This window comes from Leiobunum rupestre, chromosome 7 (assembly GCF_980474605.1).
Source record: "Leiobunum rupestre chromosome 7, qqLeiRupe1.1.hap1, whole genome shotgun sequence".
Taxonomy (NCBI): Eukaryota; Metazoa; Arthropoda; class Arachnida; order Opiliones; family Sclerosomatidae; genus Leiobunum; species Leiobunum rupestre.
In genome coordinates, this window is record NC_143390.1 from 36846701 (window position 1) to 36867981 (window position 21281).

General features: G+C 37.2%; 1 protein-coding gene across 2 annotated transcripts in view; it reads left to right on the top strand.

The window, feature by feature from the left end:
- The window catches only part of Trim9 (E3 ubiquitin-protein ligase Trim9), a 150073-nt gene that overhangs the window by 97422 nt on the left and 31370 nt on the right, over positions 1-21281 (top strand). The gene's annotated exons all lie outside the window — the stretch shown is intronic.

The following is a 21281-nucleotide window of genomic DNA, read 5'->3' on the forward strand; positions in this document are numbered from 1 at the left end:
GTAACCAAATCATGTGACCACCAATCTTTTTCGGAATCACCTATTGGTTTCCATTGGCTACTAATCACTTAAATTTAAGATATAATACTTTTCTTCATATCTCGCATGTTAACACGTCTAAAAAACTAAACTCTATTTTCTACGAAGGCATTAAACTATACAACTCCCTAAAGCTCCATGTCCAAAGCTTAACTAACCTAAATTCATTTAAAAAATATGCCAAGCACTTCGTATTAGATCTCTCAAATCGAGTTTTTCTTTTAACGTGTCTTGATACCTGAATTATACTTTGTACTTTTTCTTTTTTCCTTTTAAGCCAATTTTTTTTGTATTTAAATAAGAAAAAATTGTTTACTGCCAGTTGCGAGGCCCAAAGGTCTTTTGAGACTTGGCCAACATCAATGCTAATAATGTTTTTTTTGTTGTAAAAATAAATTTTGATTTGATTTGATCTACTAAACCTTTTGCCTATTCTTCCCCCTTTCTTGAATCCCAATATACGATAGTACTGGCATCTTGTAGCATATAGCCGTAGTGAAGGGAAGATTCTAGAGCCGAGCCTCCGCGTAAATTGGCGGCCTAGCTATTTTTATTAGGGGCTTTTGTCCCCCGAAACACCAACACCCTTCCCTCGCTCCTCCCCTCCCCTTTCTTCGAATCTTTTACAAGGTTACCCTCACTCGGACCTTATCTGACGGCTCTCTAAAGGCACGAAGGCCTTCTCCCCGCCTTTGACTCTACTGGCAACTAACCGCGCCTCTCGTAACTCGCGATTCTGGCACGCGAAAATCCACTTGCCTCGCTCGTAACTCCGAGGAAAAGGCTAGCTAGGGAGAGAGTGAATTGAGATATTCTCTATGGCAACGTTAGGTCTTTTCTATCTCATTCTATCAGAAATGACCGAAATTCCATAATGGGGGTTCTTTGCCTTATCAAGAAAATAGCCTATTTTTTAAACTCAGTTTACACTTACAATGAATGCCATCTAGTGGTGACTTTTTAAATTATAATTTAAAGAATTTGTCAACCATGCTTGACTTTTTCTTCGTAGATATTGGAGAAATTTTTTCATATATTTTTCGAATGTAGAAAAGTTTTTAATAAAGAAAAAAATCTAAGGTATTCACCAGAAGCGGTTTATTTTCAATTTGCAATAGATCTTTTGATAAAGTAACGTGGCTTTTACGTCACAGTCTCTTACTTTTAGCATATGTAACATAATTACTCATAAGTATGCCATTGTACCTTTATTCCATTGGAAAATCTCCACTAACGGTTTGTTTCACCACTAACCAGTAAAAAGGTGGACTACGTTATATTTTAACTTTTTTTTATTAATCCTTGTAATTTTGGGAGTCACACTATTGGCTACTAACATATGTATTTAAGCCAATGGACAACTTTTAAATTGAGAAGGAATTTTTTGCGTCGGAATTTTAGTTAGCCCAATGTAGCTTTATTGAAATTTATAAACTCGCTCGGTTTGTGCGGATGAAGTTAAATTATGAGTAATTAAGAAAAATAAAAGGTTGGGGAAAATTACCTATAAGTGATCGCTTTCTGAAAATGGAACAAGTCGTCGAAGTGGGATATTCCACCAGCGTTATTAAAACCCATATCAAGCCTAGAAGAGTTAGGCCTAGGCTCAAAAACCTTGTAGATGGCCCAGAAAAGCTCAACCTGAATTTCAACTATTTTTTCCAATGAACCTGCTTCTTTTATCTCACAATGAAAATTTATTTTAGACCCTGAGTCTCCAAAAACATTAATTTGCATATTAATTGCATTAACAGCAGTTGATAGTATATTGCAGTTCAAACCGGTTGGTTTACTAAAATAATGGCAGTCGGTTTATCAAACGTAGAGCTAATTGTGCGACGTCATAATCGGCATTTGAAATTCGATGACGTCAAATATGACAACAAATATTACGTAGGGTACGGATGACGCAATATCCGTGAAACAAACCGTTAGTGAAGAAATAGAGCTAGTGGCATACTAATGAGTAATTATGTTACATACGCTTTTAGACGTCTACGAGCACGCGCTACAGCCTCGTGGAATTAACCGTTTTCTAGCGCGCCTGCAAATCGCTCGTGCGAAAAATACGCGAAAAAAACTGTCTTGTGACGTATGAGCAACATTTTAACAATTTGGGCGAGACCACTTTTTATTTTATAAAGGAATTTAAATCTTGCTAGCTACGTTAAATGAGCTATAGAAATGCCACAATATGATTGGCCTTAGGAAAGAGGCGGAGCTGCTAAATTTTCACCCAGATTTTTGGAACGCCGGATTGTGTCCCTTTAATATTGATACTCGTTGTGTTTTATCAGTTTCGCGTTCCGACAGTAGATCTCGCGCTAGTATTTTTATTTCTCTTATCTGGGCACCTTTTCGCGCTGGAGAAGGAAAATTTTCCGCGCAGTTTTAGCAATCTCTCATTCCCCGCGTGATATGCAGTCTGCGTCGGTGTGCCAATGATTTATCTTTCTGGCAATGAAGAGGGGGGGGGGGGTAGAAAGACCACGTATTCAGGGGCGCTTTGTCCCGGAGGTTTGCGTGAGACTTTGTCGCTTATTTTCTGTCGCTGCGTTTAATGAAAAAAGCCAGAAAAAAAGAAGGAGCTCGCTGCTGCCTCTTTTATGGCGCGCGGTTTTTATAGTTTGAAGCGTTTTCAGATAGAGAGAGTCGAGCTAGCTGCGGAGAAAATTTACGATGTCAAACTGTTATTAACAACGCGACGCGTGTACGTGTAGGCCAATTGCCATCCTGCCTCGCCGTTTTCCCCAAATATTTCACAGGATGGCGGCTACGGTTCGAAGGCGAGGAGTGACGAGGAGAAAGGCAGTTAATCCTCGCCTTCCCCAGTAGAAACGATGACGTCACGCGAAAGCCACCTATTCTTCATGAGGGTAGGCCCGAAAATTTAGTGTTTAAAAGAGAGACGACAGTGGAAACGTGCTCTCTATTAATAACCTGTATTGGTCCAAGCAGTCGCCTAATGGAAGTTTATCAAAATTCCAGCGATGTGCTGCGGTCATTTTCCCCGTATTTTTCAGGTACTTCAAGTTGATAAGAATTCTTACTAGAATAACTACTTAAGGTAAGAATGAAGAAATTTTCGCTGTTCTTGCAAAATTTTACAAAATTGCTTTCCTGGTACTTTACGACGGTCGGGTGTTCAATGGAAGGATGACCTATATGCTTCGTTAAACATTTAAATTTAGATTAAATTAAATACTTGGATGTACAAGTGTCATCTAACGATCGATAATTACAGTAGTTGTTATTAAGGTTTATTTCTAACATAGCATATACGTATTTTCCCCAAAGGATTCATGCTGAAAGTAAGGAGTTAAAAAATATACAAATTTGAAAAGTGACTTTTTCTAATTGTGAAAATTGGGAATCATTGCTACGTTCAGTGACGCTTAAAATTTCAGTAACTGCTTATCTATGGAATTTGAACCCCCGCTTTTCATAGAAAAATTTATTCTGTTAATTTTTTAGTGGGAAAACATGTTAAGCGCGTGTTAATTTTAAAGTAAATAGACTTTTTTAATTCTTTTTACGATAAAGATATGGCCACCTGGAGGCGCTTTTAACCTACTAACTCTAAAAAAGCGTCGTGTTTTTTCGGCTTAAGTAAATAGAGAAGAAAAGCATTTTCCTTTGGCAATTTTCCCGGGGCACGTTTTCTTGAAGCGCGCGTGTAGAAACTGCATTAAACCTGCCCCTATTCCCGACTCTTTCCCGCACCATTAATACCTTCGCACCCCCGCAATGAAAAAAATAAAATAGCGAAAAAACCCGATTTTTATTCCATAACGCGTTGAAAGAAAAACATTTTCCTTCCCTCATACGTTGCAGTCTGAGTTATTACACGCTAGAAGTCCCGTTCGGTCTATTTTAATGGAAAGCCTCCGCTACAGCAAAAAAAAGAAATGAGATTTAAAAATGTATCACGCTCCCTGAAAGCAAACACCGCGTAACAACACCGCGTAACACGAGTTAGCTGGGTTTTGCTTTAATCGTTGATTTAAATTCTACGTGGAGTTTATGATACCGCAATGACGAAAACGTAATCTTTTAGGACAAATATTTGATTTGAATATTTTTATTTTAATGAGCCCGTAATATGAGAATTCATATTCACCACTTAATATTTAAATCTATATTTTTCATAATGACCGCCAAAATGTCACCCGTATTTTGCTTTCAGTCGACGTTAAAGTTCGTAGAGAATTTATGCGGGGTACCATCGTAAAAATGGCGAAGCGTCAGACACATTCTACCCACGAGAAAGCGCTATAAAATATAAATATATTCATCTCCCCATATGGCTAAATATACCTTTGCAGGCTTCCGTTAATTTTTCAAAAGACGTTAGAAGAAACAGTATTTGGCGAAATACATCATATATAGATTTTAATAATAAAAATATAGATAAATAATATTATTTATAAATCAGACAATACGCTTAGAGGTAATACATTTTACATCCACAGGTGGAGTAACGGAAGCTATGAATTTTTACACATAACTGGAAATTCGGGTCAATTGAAAACTGCCTCGAGCCTACTACTACTGCCATCTATCGAAACATAACTAAAACACTCAGTGGCCATATGATTACGGTTTTATTTCATTAAATTTCCACGTTTTAAGTATAAAATAACTTCACTAATTTGGTTTATTTCGCAAAATTTATCCTTTCTGGATAATTTAATCAGTCTTATATAAATTTGTTAAATATCAATACGCTTTAACGTTTAATCCTGTTTGAAGTATTAATTTTATTTTCCCTTTGCGTGGTTTAAATATTTAATGACAGCTTTTGTTAAATTCTTAAATTATGGCCTATTTTCTCCCATATTTTTTTTTCATTTCCAGGAATTTATTTCAGAGGGAGGCTCTTGAAATGTCGACTTATTTTGAAAAACTAAATTATTTATTGCCTTTCCGTCACGGCTGCACGTATGTCGCTGGTGCAGATAATTATGTTTTAAACCAAATCGTTTGTTATTTTGAGGGTGGGACTACATAATCACGTGTTTTGGGAAGCTAAAATGTATGTCCGAGTCCCGTGACGAAAGGGCTTCCTGAAATTGATCCCGAATTTTAAAATGATTTTGTAAACTTTTAAAAACCGAGCTCAAAGTTATTTTTTTTTGTGCTATAAGACCATTCTTTTAATGTTGTCTAGAAGTGCAGGGGTTAAAATCATAATATAAAATAATAGTTTTTTGGGTGATTTTTCTCCGGGAATTAAAAGGCGAAAATTGAGTTGCCCATATACATTCTTGCAAAACTAAATTTTTAAATACCATATGAAACTTTTATTAATGATTGTAACTGTACTTTTAACACTCTTAAGTGAAGGAAACGTAGTGAAGTTCGTAGAGTTCGTAGAACTGGTGTTTCTGTAATAATCATTTCATCATTTTACATTTGACATTGAAATACGTTTCGGCAAACCCTTTTCCGAAACATATTAATCGAAAGAGAGAGAAAAAAATATAACTAATATCCCATCTCATTTCTTTCGTCCGTCGTTTGATGGTAGTTTCGTTTGATGATCGATTATTATTCGAGAGGAATCGATTAGCGGCGATGCGAATCTATATAACGTGGGCTTTCTCTTTTATTATTAATGATGCTCTCTTCATCGATTAATTTTATCCGCACCCCCCCCCCCTCTCCTGTCGAGATTGTTCCCCCCTTCTACTATTATACGGTGGTGGCGCGTATAGTGAAATGTCGAATCCATCTTGTTCTCGTGAGTCGCGTCACGGCCATATCACAATGTAAGCAATTAAAGGGATGTTACTCGAAACTCAATCGCTGACGCTCGCCGCTACTAGTAAACAAAAATATTTTTATTTTATTTTGGCAGATTATCTGTAATGTATCGAACCGAGTACAGGGTGGAAAATAAAGCGGAGTATTTTTTCAGAGGATAAGAGTTTGCTAGTGTGGTTTGGGTCATAACCAAGGCGGACTGTCCAAGGTGGGTAGGTGGGTACGAGAGCAAATATTGCGTTCGGGGGCCAGTTCGTCTTTGACTGCAACGTAATTCACTTTAGTGTCATAACAAGTCAAATCGACCTTTCACCCAACCATGTGTCAACCGATTGCAACGCACTCCGAGTGTCAGTAAATCGTACTTTGTTCCGTTTTAGTTTTTGATGGTTTATGTTGCACCAGCCGTGTGCTGAGTCTTCAATTTTTGCTAGTGACGCTAATGTAAAAACACGAGAACCACCAATGGTCTAGAGAGTGAGGAGTAAAAACGCGAACAAGTAAAGAGACCAATAAGTAGGGGATAAAACTAAGCTTTATTGGGGTACTTCGGCTTGAAGTCCCGAACAAGGGCTGAAATCCAATTTTGTACGGCAATCTTCTTAGGCGCTATAAGCGATTTGATAAATTTCTAGAAATGTAACGCTAGTGATGCAACGATACCCCGTAGAACGTAATTTCGCTGGGAGTAATGTTATTCGACGGAGGCATCTTGGCGAGTTGTTTCGAACGGCAACCAAAAATTACGCAAAGAAGAACGGAATCCTCCACGTGGGTTTCGAAACGTATTTTGTAAAATTATCAGGAAACCTTTCGAGCGAATAACATTATCAGTGCAAGTACACGAATGCTAAATATCAGTGGGAAAATATGTCGAAAACAATGCGCATTAAAATCCGCAACCGACTTACTGGTCTACTATACAACCGTAACATTTTCGCCATTCGATTTTGTAATATTGACACGATTTCGACAAGCTTCGGCGACGTCTCATTCGTCAAAGATGAGAATAATAAACTTCCATCCATCATCGAGCCCCTGACGGGGTCATCGCTTACCGCCGGGCTTAGATCCCGCGTGGCCCGAAGCTTTTGTTGGTGGAAGAAGGGATTTATAGACCTATAAGCCGATACTCCGCGGTTTCGTTTAAAAATCTATCTTCGGTGGTTTGATCCTTCACTAAGGGAGGGAGAGGTTAAATGAAGAACCTCCAAAGCTGACTGGCGTCTTGTAGGCTTTGATTCAGACTGGTATTAAAAGGACATCTTTGACCGCCCACCGCCCTCCCCTCGCTACTCTTCGCGATCGAATATTTCGTCTGGAATCAATCCGTGGCCCTCGCGACAATTTGACCTCCAACCCACCCTTCGCTCTCTCTCTCGAGTTAATTCACCGCTCTCTTTCCCCTCGAGACGACGCGATTGATTTTTAAACCGGAGGATCTAGCGTGGAAAAATTGGGTTCTCGGAGTTGAGTTAGTTTATTTTTGAGAAGCGCAGTCGCGTGACCGACCTTAAGGGAACAAGTGGTTTTATTTCGATTGATTCGTTTCTTCTTCGACCTGTTTCATTATACACCCTCTTCTTTAAAAATAAACTCGATTTTGGATGATAATTGAATTAGCATCAGTCCTTTAAAAATTGAATATGCGCCGTGTTTTCAAAACATTTATTTGGTTGGGAGCGAAAGGAAATGACTTTTGGATGGGACGCGATTAATGCCACTTTTAACGCTTTTTAAATTCGGACGTTTGCAAAATCGAGTCGTCTGAGATCGTCTGATTCAATTTGGAAATAGTATTTTGGTGATGTAATAGCGGTATGTTTTCTTGTTCGTAAGCCACACAAAGTGTGTCTCATTATTTAAAAGGGATGTGAAGTTAAATATATATGGTGGATCACCTAATTTAACATTTATTCCACCAGGTTTAACAGAAAGAAGGGTAACTGGTGCTAGCTACGTTTAAAACAACTTGTAAATCATTTGAGCCGTCGATTTTTCGATTTAAAATCTACTTCAGGGTTCATACACGACCTGGAAAACCTGGAAATTTGAAAATGTTTCCCAAATATTTGGGAAAAGTCAAGGAATTTGAAAATGGTACCCAAAAGTAAGGGAATTTTAAAATGACCCCAAAAAAAATCAGGCAAATAAATTTTTGAAAGAAAATATTTTTCATACATTTTATCTAGTGTTGTTAATTTTCCGGAAACATTTCCAGAAAATTTTCCGAACTGCGGAAAGTTTTTCGCAAATCGGAAAAATAAAAAATTGAAACATAATTTCCTTTTTAGGGGTTTTTAAGGTTATTAACTTTTTATCGATATAAAATGTCTAATATCAGTAAACATACTACAAAACATTAATCAGTTTAAACTAGTCTAGAGGTTTAGTTTTACCTTCAGATTCGAAAAAATTAGGTGAAAATGCCGCTTTATTTAAATATGCAAACAATGTATTAGACTAATCATGGAATGAAAACTTTTTTATTTTTTTCGGAAAAAAAAACTTTTCCGACTTACAACACTATCTCAAACCATTCATTTATTTTACAAAAATGGTCAGGGAAAACCTGGAAATGTCAGGGAATTTATTTCCGGAAATTTTGTACTAACCCCGTCCGACATCTTTGCCTTAACACTAGCTAGCTTTTTTACATCAGTGATGACCAAATTAGCAACGTTAGTCTGTTAGATTTACACTCGTTGACTTATTCCCATTTATCAAAACTATCCGCGTCTTTCGAGGGGTCTGGGCTGAAGATGATTTTGATTGGGCGCGAACTCCCTGGCACCTCGTCTCGCGTTACCTCTTATCTTTTGTTTCAATACTTATCTCTCTCTTCTCATCCTCGAGACGGCTCCCCCGTTCTTCAGTCGGCCTCCAGGAGGCTCGAGGCTGTCAAACAGAGCCAAACGAACCAAGTGAGAGGTCCTCTTCCATCCCTCATACGGCTAAAGAGCCGAGACGCCCTCCTCTCCTTTCGTCATATTTTAAAGCGTCGATATCGATTAAATATTTTAAGAGTGTTAAGTGAAGCGTCAAAACTTCATTAGAATTTTTGAGGATTTTCAAAGAGCGAAGAGCTAGGTAGGGCCCTCACCTCGAGATACCTTTGGGCCCTGTTTGTCCCCGTTCAAAGGGACGAGAGGAAAACGTCTCCCGCTCCTCGACTATGGACCATTCAACCGGGATTTTGCTCTTATGACTGTCGCGCCTTCTCTATGTATATACAGTTTCCATGGAAACTGTTCGCCTTGGCTATATATATATATATATACGTACTCGGCTCTTTATCCCCCTCTAGCGGAGAAGCTAGCAAAAGGGAATGTTTGGACTTCCGCTGTTTGAGATTCTTTAAAAGGGAAATGATTGTCTTATCCGTAGCGGACTCTCTCCCCTAGAGATATTTTACTTATTTGTAACGATGGGTCGTATAGCGTTACTTGGTATTCCGTTTCGAAAATATGACGGCTAATTTTGTCGCGTGTGGAACTGCCCACGGGCCATCCGTTGCCCTAATGTAACAACCTATTTATCTTCATAATACGCGAATTTCAAACGTCCGTTCATTTCCTTCTTCGTTATATACAGGGTGTTTCAAAAGGATATGCAAAACTTTTAGGGAGTTGTAGGGGGGAGTTGAGAAGTATGCCTGTTTTTCCCCCATTTTTCTACGATGAGTTAAAGGAGCGCCAGAGAGTTTCAAAGTGGGGCCTACTAGCCCCTGGAAGTAGGCTGCAACAAGCGCAAAATCAAGCAGCGGGGACTTTAAATACTGTTTAAGTTTACTTTTTTACGCTGGTTACCTCGATTGGTTTACAAAGTCCTTTTTTACCTATCACACGAACCCAAACCTTAATGTTCGATTTCCGTGCTGCTTAATTTTGCGCTTGTTGCAGCCTACTTCTAGGGGCTAGTAGACACTTTGAAACTCTCTGGCGCTCTTTTAACTCATCGTTGGCAAATGAGGAAAAACAGGCATACTTCTCAACTCACCCCCTACAACTCCATAACCATTTGAAACACCGTGTATATTCGTTTCTCTTTAATATTTTAAGGTCATTTTTAGGCTTAGTCTCATTTCGTCCTAACAAATAAACAATTTTTGGGCAATTTCAAACCCTTATTTCGGCTTCCTTAGCTCGTGGCAAACGCTTATTGTTTATTTAGTCGAAATCCCATTCAGCGTTTTTGTTTGTTGTTCTTCTTTGCGTCTCCACGAAAGGAAATTGGGAGGCTAATGGATAGTCCCGTAACTGCCGTCTTGTCTGAGCCTCCTCTCCGTTAGAGAAAAACCATTTTTAGTAGGCGATAAATCTTTATATAAGATCCAATGTATATAGAGCTTGGGTGCAGCGGGGATGAAAAGCGGTTTCTTTTTACAACGAGCCAACGCGTACATTTCCATTTTGTCGGCGTGGTGTCCTTGGTCGCGCTGTCTAGAGATTTGGGGTGGTGCCGTTGGAGGTCAAGGGTCCCGAATCCCGACGACCACCCTGACGCCTTGTCGGTGACAAATGAGCTTCGACCTCTCTCGACCCATTCGCGCCCGTTGCTTTTTTTACATAAGAGTTCCATTGTGTGGAAGATTCCCCCCCTTCTTATATCGTATAGGAATAACGTCACTCCCCTTTAAACAAGAAATCACGTCTAATCCGTTGGTGCGTCAAGTTCGAAAAGATTTTTGACTTCTATCGCTATAATGATTCAAGTTATACCAGGTTCTATTTATGAAGAGGTTTTTTGGGGAACTGGCTCGTCACTTTCAAATCAGCAAAGAAATCTCACTCTGCTGTTTTACGCCATCTATACTGGCACCTCAAACTACATAAGAAATGTATGTAAAATTCATTTTGTGGTAACAATATAATAATTTTCCCTTAATTATTTTTAATAATATTATAATATTTAAGTAAAAGTTCTATAATAGATGAAGATGTCAGTCTATTGTAATTTTATCGCAAAACATTACATTAGTTTCAATAACGGACGTTAGATGGCGCGACGAGACACTCGAATATTTTTCGCGTCTATGTACTCCGTTTCTCCCCACGAGGAGAAGATTACGTCACAATACACAGTTTTATTATTATATTCTTCGCACACGCGAATTTCACGCGCGCTCGAAGACATGTAAAAGTAAGAGACTGTGACGTAAGATCCACATTAAAACAAGAAAGCCACTGCTATTGAACATTTTTAATTGTGGTTGGCATGTTTTTAAGTAACATTGTACTGTTCTAGAGGGTTACGGGAAGAGCTTGGAACTTCTTTTGAGAATAACAAATTATCCAATTATATAGATCAAAAAGCATTTGAAGTCATGGTTTCAATATTAGAAATTAAAATTTTTTATGTATGCAAAATTATAATGATATAAAATAATATGATAATATAAAATAATATAATAATATAAAATAATATGATAATATAAAACATTATGATAATATAAAATGTAATTGTATAAAATAATATAATATAAAGTGAAATATGTAATATTTACTGCGGTAAATAGTAATGTTTTTAAAATAATTTCTAATTAACCGATTTAAAAAAATTCAATCATATAGTATTATTACACTTAAATTATTTTATTTAAAAACAATCATTTTAGTAATGGAAATAAATAACAGTGGAATGTAATTTAAACAGTAACAATTGTAAGTTTAGTTTTGCTTAATAAAGCCTTTAAAAGCGGTGAGATTGAGGGTTGAAATCAAAATCTTTAAAAATAATATTTTCCCTACAAATAGTTTGTCAGTGCTAGCCAACCTGTTCAAAACTTTCTCCATAGAAAGATCTAATTTTTAAAATAAATCACTTACAATAGACCTTGCCATTCAAAAGTGTTTTCTTTCATTCGTAGTGTGACGTCATTACTCGCAGTCGGGCATGAATCAACCGTATAAAATTCCTAGAAAATTCGTGTTTATCAGTATATGTCCTATTTATATACGTTACGTTAAATAAATCCTAGGAAATATTCGGCTTTTTCCGCTTAAATAGTAAAAGTGTGAGACAAAAAAAGAGTTCCTTTCCTCGAAGTTGGCTTCTAAAATGCCCGCTATAATAAGCGGGCTGGCCTTTTTTGGTGAATTTGTGTGTGGAGAGCCACTGAGACTATCATAGCTCTCTCTCTCTCTCTCTCTCTCTCTCTCTCTCTCTCTCTCTCTCTCTCTCTCTCTCTCTCTCTCTCTCTCTCTCTCTCTCTCTCTCTCTCTCTCTCTCTCTCTCTCTCTCTCTCTCTCTCTCTCTCTCTCTCTCTCTCTCTCTCTCTATCCTTGGAAGAAGAAGAAGAAGAAAAGCCATTGGGGAAAGAGAGATAATCTGGATGAAAAGAGATCTTTCACGATCAAGAAAGCTCTTCTTCCTCCAGCGCGCTTCTGAAAAGCCCGTTGCGAGGCGCTGCTTGTAGAGTTTCCATCGAACCTTACTCGACACTGAAATCAAAGGCGGCGTGAGAGGTTAAGTCTGGATCTCTCGTCGCTTACCGCCCACATTCTATATATTCACTTTTAGGCGTGAATAATGAACCCCATTTTTTTTTGCTCGGAGTATTCGTTGGCGCTTTCGGTGCGGCCGCCATTGTTGGGTTTTTGTGCCTCGCCGGAGCCGACCTCGATCGTCATTCTTCAAAGAGTGACGTTTTGCTTGTTTAAATCTTATATAAATCTCGATTACGGTCCGCGCTGCCCTCTGGCCTATTTTACGCACACTGAGGCGCTTCTGTCGTGTCGTCATTGCGCGCGTTTCAATACATTCACTAAAATAGTCATCTGGTAACACTGCTCCTTAAGGAATCTATTAACAATAGGCGAAATTATAAAGTAAATTTGGTCTACCTTTTCACAGCCAACTTCGATTCGGTAACTCGTGTTCAAAGTTGGCCGTGCGACGTTAAGGGAAAAAATTATTCCTTTGAAATATTGCAGACAGCTAATTAACTTCCACTTTTCTATTACAAAGTGTTTTAAATAATAATAATAAATAGATAATCGATCGAAATTTAAACCACCATTAGTAAAATGAATAATAGTTCGTATTTCTTAGGATAGATGCCGCTGCAGCTCTCCTCAAAGTCACGTGACTACCATCTTTTCAGCGCCTATGAACATAATAGTTTCGCCTATTGTGTCTCCGCTAGTGCTGAGAAATGATAACGAGTAACCTACTGATTCATTCATTCGGGTATATCCGCTTACTTTTATTAGAAATCTAGAAGAAGCTTTTAGAATTCTTTGTCACGTGTCTATACGCCTATATTAAAAGGTGGGTAAAAATGCCGACCCACCCAGCTAAATTTGAATTTATATGAAATACCAATAAGAAACTATTATTTTTTTACAAGTCGTCTGAAACCGAAAACACGAAACAAGACAGGAAATTCTTCTCCATATAAATTCAAATTTCATAGGGTGGGTCAACATTTTTAACCACCTTTTAATATAGGCGTATATATAGTTTGTATTGAAATTTATCAGATTCTACAAAATTATTAAAATAAGAAAACTTACCAAAATGTCTGATTTTAAAATTTACAAAATCATCAGCTTCTAAAATTTATCTAAAAATCAGAATCTAAAATTTACTAAATCATCAGCTTCTAAAATTTATCTAAAAATCATATTCTAAAATTTACTAAATCATCAGCTTCTAAAATTTATCTAAAAATCATATTCTAAAATTTACTAAATCATCACCTTCTAAAATTTATCTAAAAATCAGATTCTAAAATTTACTAAATCATCAGCTTCTAAAATTTATCTAAAAATCAGATTCTAAAATTTACTAAATCATTGGGTTTCAAAAATTACAAAATTATCACATTCTAAAGTTTACAAAAGATCAGATTCTTAAGTTTACAAAAGATCAGATATTAAAGTTGACCAAAAGATCAGATTCTAAAATTTACAAAATATCAGATTCTAAAATTTACAAAATATCAGATTCTAAAATTTACAAAAGATCAGATTCAAAAACTTACAAAAGTTCATATTCTAAAATTTACAAAAAATCAATGTAAATAATTAAAAAAGATCTGAAATTTGAAAAAAAAAGCATCAGTTTAAAAAATTACATTGGATTCTTACTATATTATTAGTTTACAAAATATGCAAAAAACATCGTAGTTTTACAAAAATATCAGATTATAAAATTTACTAAATTATCAGGCTAGAAAATGTCGCCGTTCTTTTAAAATGTCGGCGTGGCTAACCTCTTTTATTATTCTCCAATCGCCATACGAGAAGGGAATTCAATGAACTGTGTTAAAGATACGAGAAACGATAAAATACAGTTGTAAATAAGAGCATCTTAAAACAATAAGAATTATTTGTAACTACACACTTATTTATCACTTGTGGTATAAACAGGTCGTTGTCTAGGTGGGAAAATGAATTTATTTGCTCGCCGCTGTGTCGGCCGACGTTATATTGGTATAATTCTTGTCCGGCGATATTTCGCCATGAAATTGACCAGCCTAGCGTCATAATAACGGTCATTTCTTTATTGCCGGCCAAAAGAACGCCTGCCAGTTTCCAGAGCATTATAAAGCCATTACTTTTACTTGTTTCTTTTTCGGAGCTCATAATCCTTTCGATTGGTGTGCGCCAAAAAAAACAACTAAAAAAGAAATTGGGGGGGGCGAGCCTCGAAAACCATATTTTTTTGTGGGCACTCTTCTTCGGCATCATAGATATAAACGGATTGGATGATATCGCGTTATTCGATAGTGGCGTTCCAAAATATCGCGATATTTTTATAAAAAAAATTCGATTACTTATTATACATAAACATAAATAATCAGACTTGAAATCACAAGTCACAGTGTATTTTAGCTTTAACTGCGTTTGACATGTTTTGAAATGCGCTCCAAACCACGTGACTAAAAGAGCCGATAGAATGGCTAGGAACTTGCGCCTTTTCCTTTAAAAGCAATTGTTTTATTGATAAGGCAAAATTATCCAATTATTGCACTTCTATTACTTTTAACAAATGAAATAAATAACTACGTGAGAAACTGCAGAATGTATTTTTTATTTTTTTTAATTAAAGCTAATAAAACTTAAAAAAAAACTTTTTACCGATGTAGAGTACATGTTTAATAAAATGGGGGATGAAGTCTGAAAAATAATTTACCACTCAAATAGCTTCATGCCTTAGAGAAAACCGGCCCGAGACTTTTTCTCCTATTTACTTTTAATGTAGTACAGTACACGAATCAATGAAGTTATTTACAATAAGCAGGGTTAGGAAAAAAAGGTTTTTTTTTAAAAAATACCCAAAAAATCAGGTTTTTTTAAACACTGCTTTATTTTACTTTTCATGTATTTTTCGTTTTTGTTTAACAGTGTGTAATACATATTACAATTCAACTAAAAATTGATATGAGTATTATTACAAAGTTTTAGTTTTGGTTTCGTTTTTTACAAGTCTCACCAGAACGAAGTTTTAGTTTTAGTTTCATTTTTGATTTTGTAAAAATGCAGGGTGACCAGGAAAATGCCTTGAAAATTTTATAGAAAAAATAGTAATTTTTCAAGCTAATTAAAGGAAAATATAGGAAAAACCATAAGCAAAAATAAGGATTATTATCGAAAAACACTAGATAAAATAAAGTTAAATATAGGATGAAGAAGGGTACACGACGACGGAATGTTTTCGGGGTATATACTACATGAGAAAACCTAAGGAATTTATAGGAAGGTATTGAAAATATAGGAAATGTGGTCACCTTGTAAATGTTTTAGAAATGTAATCATTTCGGTAAGAAAAAGTACGAACATTTTATAATAATTTTTAGTTAATTAAAAACACAAATTATTAAAAAAACCATTGGTTTTTAAAAAAAAATAACTTGGTTTACACCAGTGTGGCTTAAACCAGCTAACCCTGACAACAAGTAAGAATATTAGATTAGTACAGGTAACTGCATTTAATGTTATTTTGAAACTGCGCTCTATTCCCTTAGCGTAAGAGTATCTCTTCCAGGTCGACCTCTCATTTCTGATAAAGCAAGATATCTTTTTCTCTCGCGCACACTTCTTTCGCTCGCTTTTCCCAATTACTTTCTTTACAGTTATTGATCGTTGCTTGGTAACTCGTTTTATACGTTTTTAGTGTTTCTTCTTTTTTTTAGTTTTCCCTCCCGAATATTTTTTTTCAAAGCCAGCTTCGCAGCCAGTTTTTCTTATTTGTTTTCTATTACATCTTCGGCTTTTTTCTTTTTTGATTGACTATTTAATATTTTTTGCCGTTGCTTTACGACCTTTGTAAAGAATTCGTCGTCTCGTGCGATTTAGTAACTTAATCGTTAGTTATTTGCTTGTAGGTTTGATATTACGCGTTTGGAAGTTGCGCGAAAGGAAACGTTGAAACAAAAACCCTTTGAATACGAAGGCTTCCTTTCTTATTTCTTTGAAGGATCAAAAAACGGTTTTAATTGCCTTTTTAATCTTATTGGTTTTGGAGATTCTGTGAACATTTTTAATTAAGGTAATTGTGTTCTTTCGTGGGTTGAAAATAAGAATTTAATTTCATTACGAAATAATTTGTATTTACGGAAAACACTTCACTATTTCCCATATAAAAATAGGTGATTCGCAAAATTGACATTAGATTTGTTATACTTTATACGGGATGTTCAAAAGGTTATGCAAAAGTTGAGAAGTATGCCTGTTTTTCCCCCCATTTTCCTACGATGAGTGAAAAGAGCGCCAGAGAGCTTCAAAGTGGGGCCTACTAGCCCCTGGTAGTAGACTGCAACAAGCGCAAAACCAAGCAGCATGGAACATTAAGGTTTGGGTTCGTGTGATAGGTAAAAAAGGACTTTGTAAACAAATGGAGGTAACCAGCGTAAAAAGTTAACCTAAACAGTATTTAAAGTCCCTGCTGCTACTTCCAGGGGCCACACTTTGAAGCTCTCTGACGCTCTTTTATCTCATCGTAGAAAAATGGGGAAAAACAGGTATACTTCTCAACTCAGCCCCTACAACTCCTTAAAATTTTTGCATCACCTTTTGAAACACCCTGTAAAATATAAATCCTATCCAGTCCATTCTTATCGTAAAAAACACGAGGAAGAAAAGACAAATTAATTTTAATTGAGCATTACCTATAGATATAATTTCCATCAACTTGGGAAAACACGGAGAAGAAAAGGAACTTTATGACTAATCCCTTACAGCCCTTCGGAGAAAAATTCCGAAGCTATTATACAAGCGGAGAGATACTTTCTTCATTCCAGCATTGCGGGAAAGAGTGCGTTAAAGACGGCGAGCTTACCGGCATCCCCCGAATATTAAAACAAAGAAGCCGACTATACCCTCCCCAATAACCTCGTCTTTACTATCATGTGTGAAGAGTGGCGTCGCCTTCTCCTCGAGTGTATAGTTCTTTCGCCGTCCGCGGCTCGGCGCCTCGCTCGCCCGACGTATCCCGGATCCGTTTGCTCCCGCGCTTCCTCTCCATCCCGGAGACGCGCTCTTCTCTTCTGGCCGTAGGAGAAACCAAGAACGCGTGAGATTAGATTATTCTTATCGGCTCTCTCGTTACACGGCCCCTGCAATACGGAGAACGGACGTTTGGGCTAAAACTGGGATGTGCCAGAGCCGGGTTTACCCTCTCTCTCTCTCTGTATCGGGGATACGTATAACGTAGTGGATGCGGTGAACTTCACTACGTTTGATATGGCCTTCCTCCTTTATAACCCCCCCAGTTGCGTAGTTTGCGAATTTCCGGATTCAAAGCTGCTCCTTTTCTGGCGAATACCATTTGTCAGCGCGGGTGGGGCATTCCCCCGAGGTATTTCCATCCACCCCCGCCATCCCTATATTTTAGCGAAGGATCCTTTCCCTCGCCGCGTTTTTGCGCCTTTCCTCGCGGGAATTAATAAGGAGATATTTAGCAAAGATAGTTTCGCCGCTTCCAGCCTTTCCTCTCTGCCCGAGAGATACCAGAACTTATTCGTTGTTTGCTCGCTCTCCGGGTAAATACGATTGTGTTTATACTGTGTTTCCTTCTAGCGGATTCGCGATTAATTTAAGCGTTTCGTATCTTCGTCGAGCTCCGAGTATCTCTTCAAAATAAATTGTATCATGTGAATGATCGTTGTATGATCAATTGAAAACCTTGTTTCTTTAGAATTTTTAAAATTTATTTTCAAGGTATTTCCCTAAAACGAATGTCCCTTATATAATAGGAACTCTGATGAATTTCGCAAATTCAAAAAGGAAATATAATGAATATACAAAGTTTTTCTTTTGAAAATGTCCCTTACATAATATTAAATCTGGGAAATTCGGTAAATTGAAAAATGAAAATAGATCAGGATTGTTTTCCTAAAATTGGTTAATTTTAAAATAAAAAAACTGACGTTTGTAGGTTTTTATGCACCGAATTAGGGCACGTGTTTTTGACTTATTGACGATAGCCACGATCACGTGACAATTAAAACCAATAATATATTTGGGTTTTACTTAAAGGGAATAAAACCTCAGGTATTTGGTGTGGAACACCAACGTTTGTAGCTCAGGCCGCTCTTGCCTTTGGCTTTAAAAAATTTTGGTTCCACTGTTCAGGGAAATTTGAGAAATTGTAGAGGTCTTCCATAAAGATTGCTTTGCAGGTTATATTCCCTTTAAGTGTCATGGAAACACGCGTCATATGTTTGTTACTTGGCTATCAATAAGGTCCCATTCCGGCATATGAAACCCGATGACGTTTTAAATTTGTCTCCTAATTCCTGAAACCTCGTGTATTCTTAAATTTGCAGAAATAATTATTTCGATTCCTCCCGCGACGAGTGCGCCAGATTTCTTAATCTCGTGCCAATATTGAAAGTCATGGAAAAAGTAGTTCCGAATGCAATAGTAATATGGCTCCGCATCCAATAAGGGAAAGTGGCGCGCCTTTTTGCAATCTTCTCTTCCTTCGCTGTTGATTTAAAATACTGATATTTTAAACATAAGTTGCTACAGTTTGACGTAACGCGCGTTCGTATATTGAAAAAGGAAACGGAGCCCATATAGAACTACCATTATAGAGCCCCCTTATCAGAACATATACGCGCGGCCTTTACCCTATCCTTACCATTAAGTGGCACTTCCAGTTGATACATTTCGTTGCCAGCGACCCGTCGTCCATTTCGGAAATGATGCTGCGATCATATTCCCGCGCTTTTTATTCGCGTGTTCGGACTCTTCCGCCGAAAGCCGAATTTGTTTTTCCTACGAATATACTCTTCCGTTTCCGCTTCTTTCCCCGTCTTTGTATTCCTTAGCGGCTAACGTCGCGCGCGCCGACTTTACTCCGTGCGCCTTCCTTCGAGGTCCCTGCCAAGTGACCTTATATTTATTCCAAAATACATCGGAAGAAGAGAGAGAAAAGCGGAGGTCTTCTCCGGTGTTTATCATTTATTGCCGTTTTATTCGCGAAATCTCCTTTGTCACGCTGATATCCCAGAAATGGCGCGCGAATTGAGAGTGCGGGCTACGCTAGGCGGCGCAACAATCGTTAAATTTAAACGACATGCTCCCCGTTTTTACTTTATTATTTCGACTGGGAGGGAGGGAGGGTCGGAAGAATTCAAAAATGTACGCCTCCGCGATGGCTCTTCTGCCCCTCTCGCTTCCTCGCATATTTACGATGTGTCCGGGTAATATTTATTGTCGCGTACGACTAGGGCGCCATCTCATTGTTGATATAGCGAATATTAATTCAAACAAGTTTGCCGTAATCATTTTTGCGTTAAACCAGAAATGTTAAAATTCCCCGTTGTATTTTTACTTTTTGATAACGGCGATTCCCGCGTGCAATTGTCGCTGAGTTTTGGAAATTCAGATTTAAATGATCAAAGAAGTATCTAATATATCTCTACGCAACTTTAACGCTGATTTATACAGTTTATACCATAAGTAATATAATATAAATAAGTATAACACTTCCTGATCTCCAGACAGTGACCATATAAATAATTGCTTTGTTAACTAGACTTCCGAAGTGGTAGGTAACAGGCCCCAGAAATAGCTGCGGCAGGCTTTTTATCAGTATCAGCCAAGGCCTATTAAAAAGAACCTTTACTTTTTCAAAATCACACCAACTTGGCAGTATTAGAAGAAGAGATTAGGGACTTTCCTCTTCCGTAACTTCCGATTACGCAATCACTTCGTGACAGACTATCATTAACCAAAATCGTTCAATGTCATACTTTCGTGATTAATTTACTTATGCTTATAGTAAATTTGTGTATAGGCAATAGACAAGCTAAGTAAGTACCAGAAAACGCCCACAAAACGCGTAGTGGTAAATTTATAGGAGGTGCAGTCTGTCAGGGTTGCCACACGTCAGGGAAAAGTCAGGGTTGCCACACGTCAGGGAAAAGTCAGGGAATTAAAAATTGGCCTAAAACGTCAGGGAAATTGTATGATTATCATTTATTTCCTTGAAAGTTTGGCTAATTTTTTCAACATTGCGATCACGATTTTACTGAAATATAAGTCGATTTAAATTTATTAACTTCTGATAAAAGTAAAATAGAAAGTAAAAATTTTTTACTTAAAAGTCAGGGAAAATATCTTAAAATGGTCAGGGAAAACAGGAAATAGTCAGGGAATCTGAATCTCAAAATTTAGTGGCAACCCTGTCTGTTTGTGTAGACACAAAAGCAGTCTACGCATTTTCGGGTGCTAGCCTAACCTCTATATTGTCTAATGAGATCCACTAAATGAACTAATTTATTTAAGAATATTAGCACTTTCTAAGCGTCCGATTTATTAAAATTATCTTAGCGAATTCTATGAAATACGACAATATTGATGGTATGTAAGATGGCTGAATAAATGTTTCCTCCAACCGTCATCGCGAAAAAATGGAATGACTGGCGAATCAATTTTGGTTTCCTGGTTCTGGTCAAATGTAAACGGAAAATAGACCTAAGAAGGAACGATATATGACTTGGATTCCGAGAATTACATCTCTTACAAAAGGGCAGCCTCAAAGGAATAATGAATAGGGTCAATGATAGGTCTCTATGCTGGCGGGGAGTAAGGCTCAATTCACGTCGCGCTATGTTGAAAAATGAGCGCTAGATATTCTCAATTTTGGGAGGAAAACACGGTGGAGGCCCGCTTTTCATCTTGAAAGTAGCATACCCCAAACAAATCATCTCTATAGACCTATAGAAAAATAGGGAATACGACTTTTTCGTCTTTAGTAATTGTTTATAGTTGAGCTAAGTGCCACCCGTTTTCATACCTTTGAATCTGGGTTGGAAAGAACCAGCCAGACTGGTTTAAACCACCAAAAAAATCCATCGTTAAAGCCACTTTTTTTATAAAAAAAACAAATATTGAGAAATGAATTAAAAATATTGAAAAAAAACTAAAACTTAACCTTCACTTTTTGTCGTAAGTAATGAGAGCTACATATAAGCCATTAGTGGATCTTAAAATCCATTTTGCGCGCGAAAATACGCC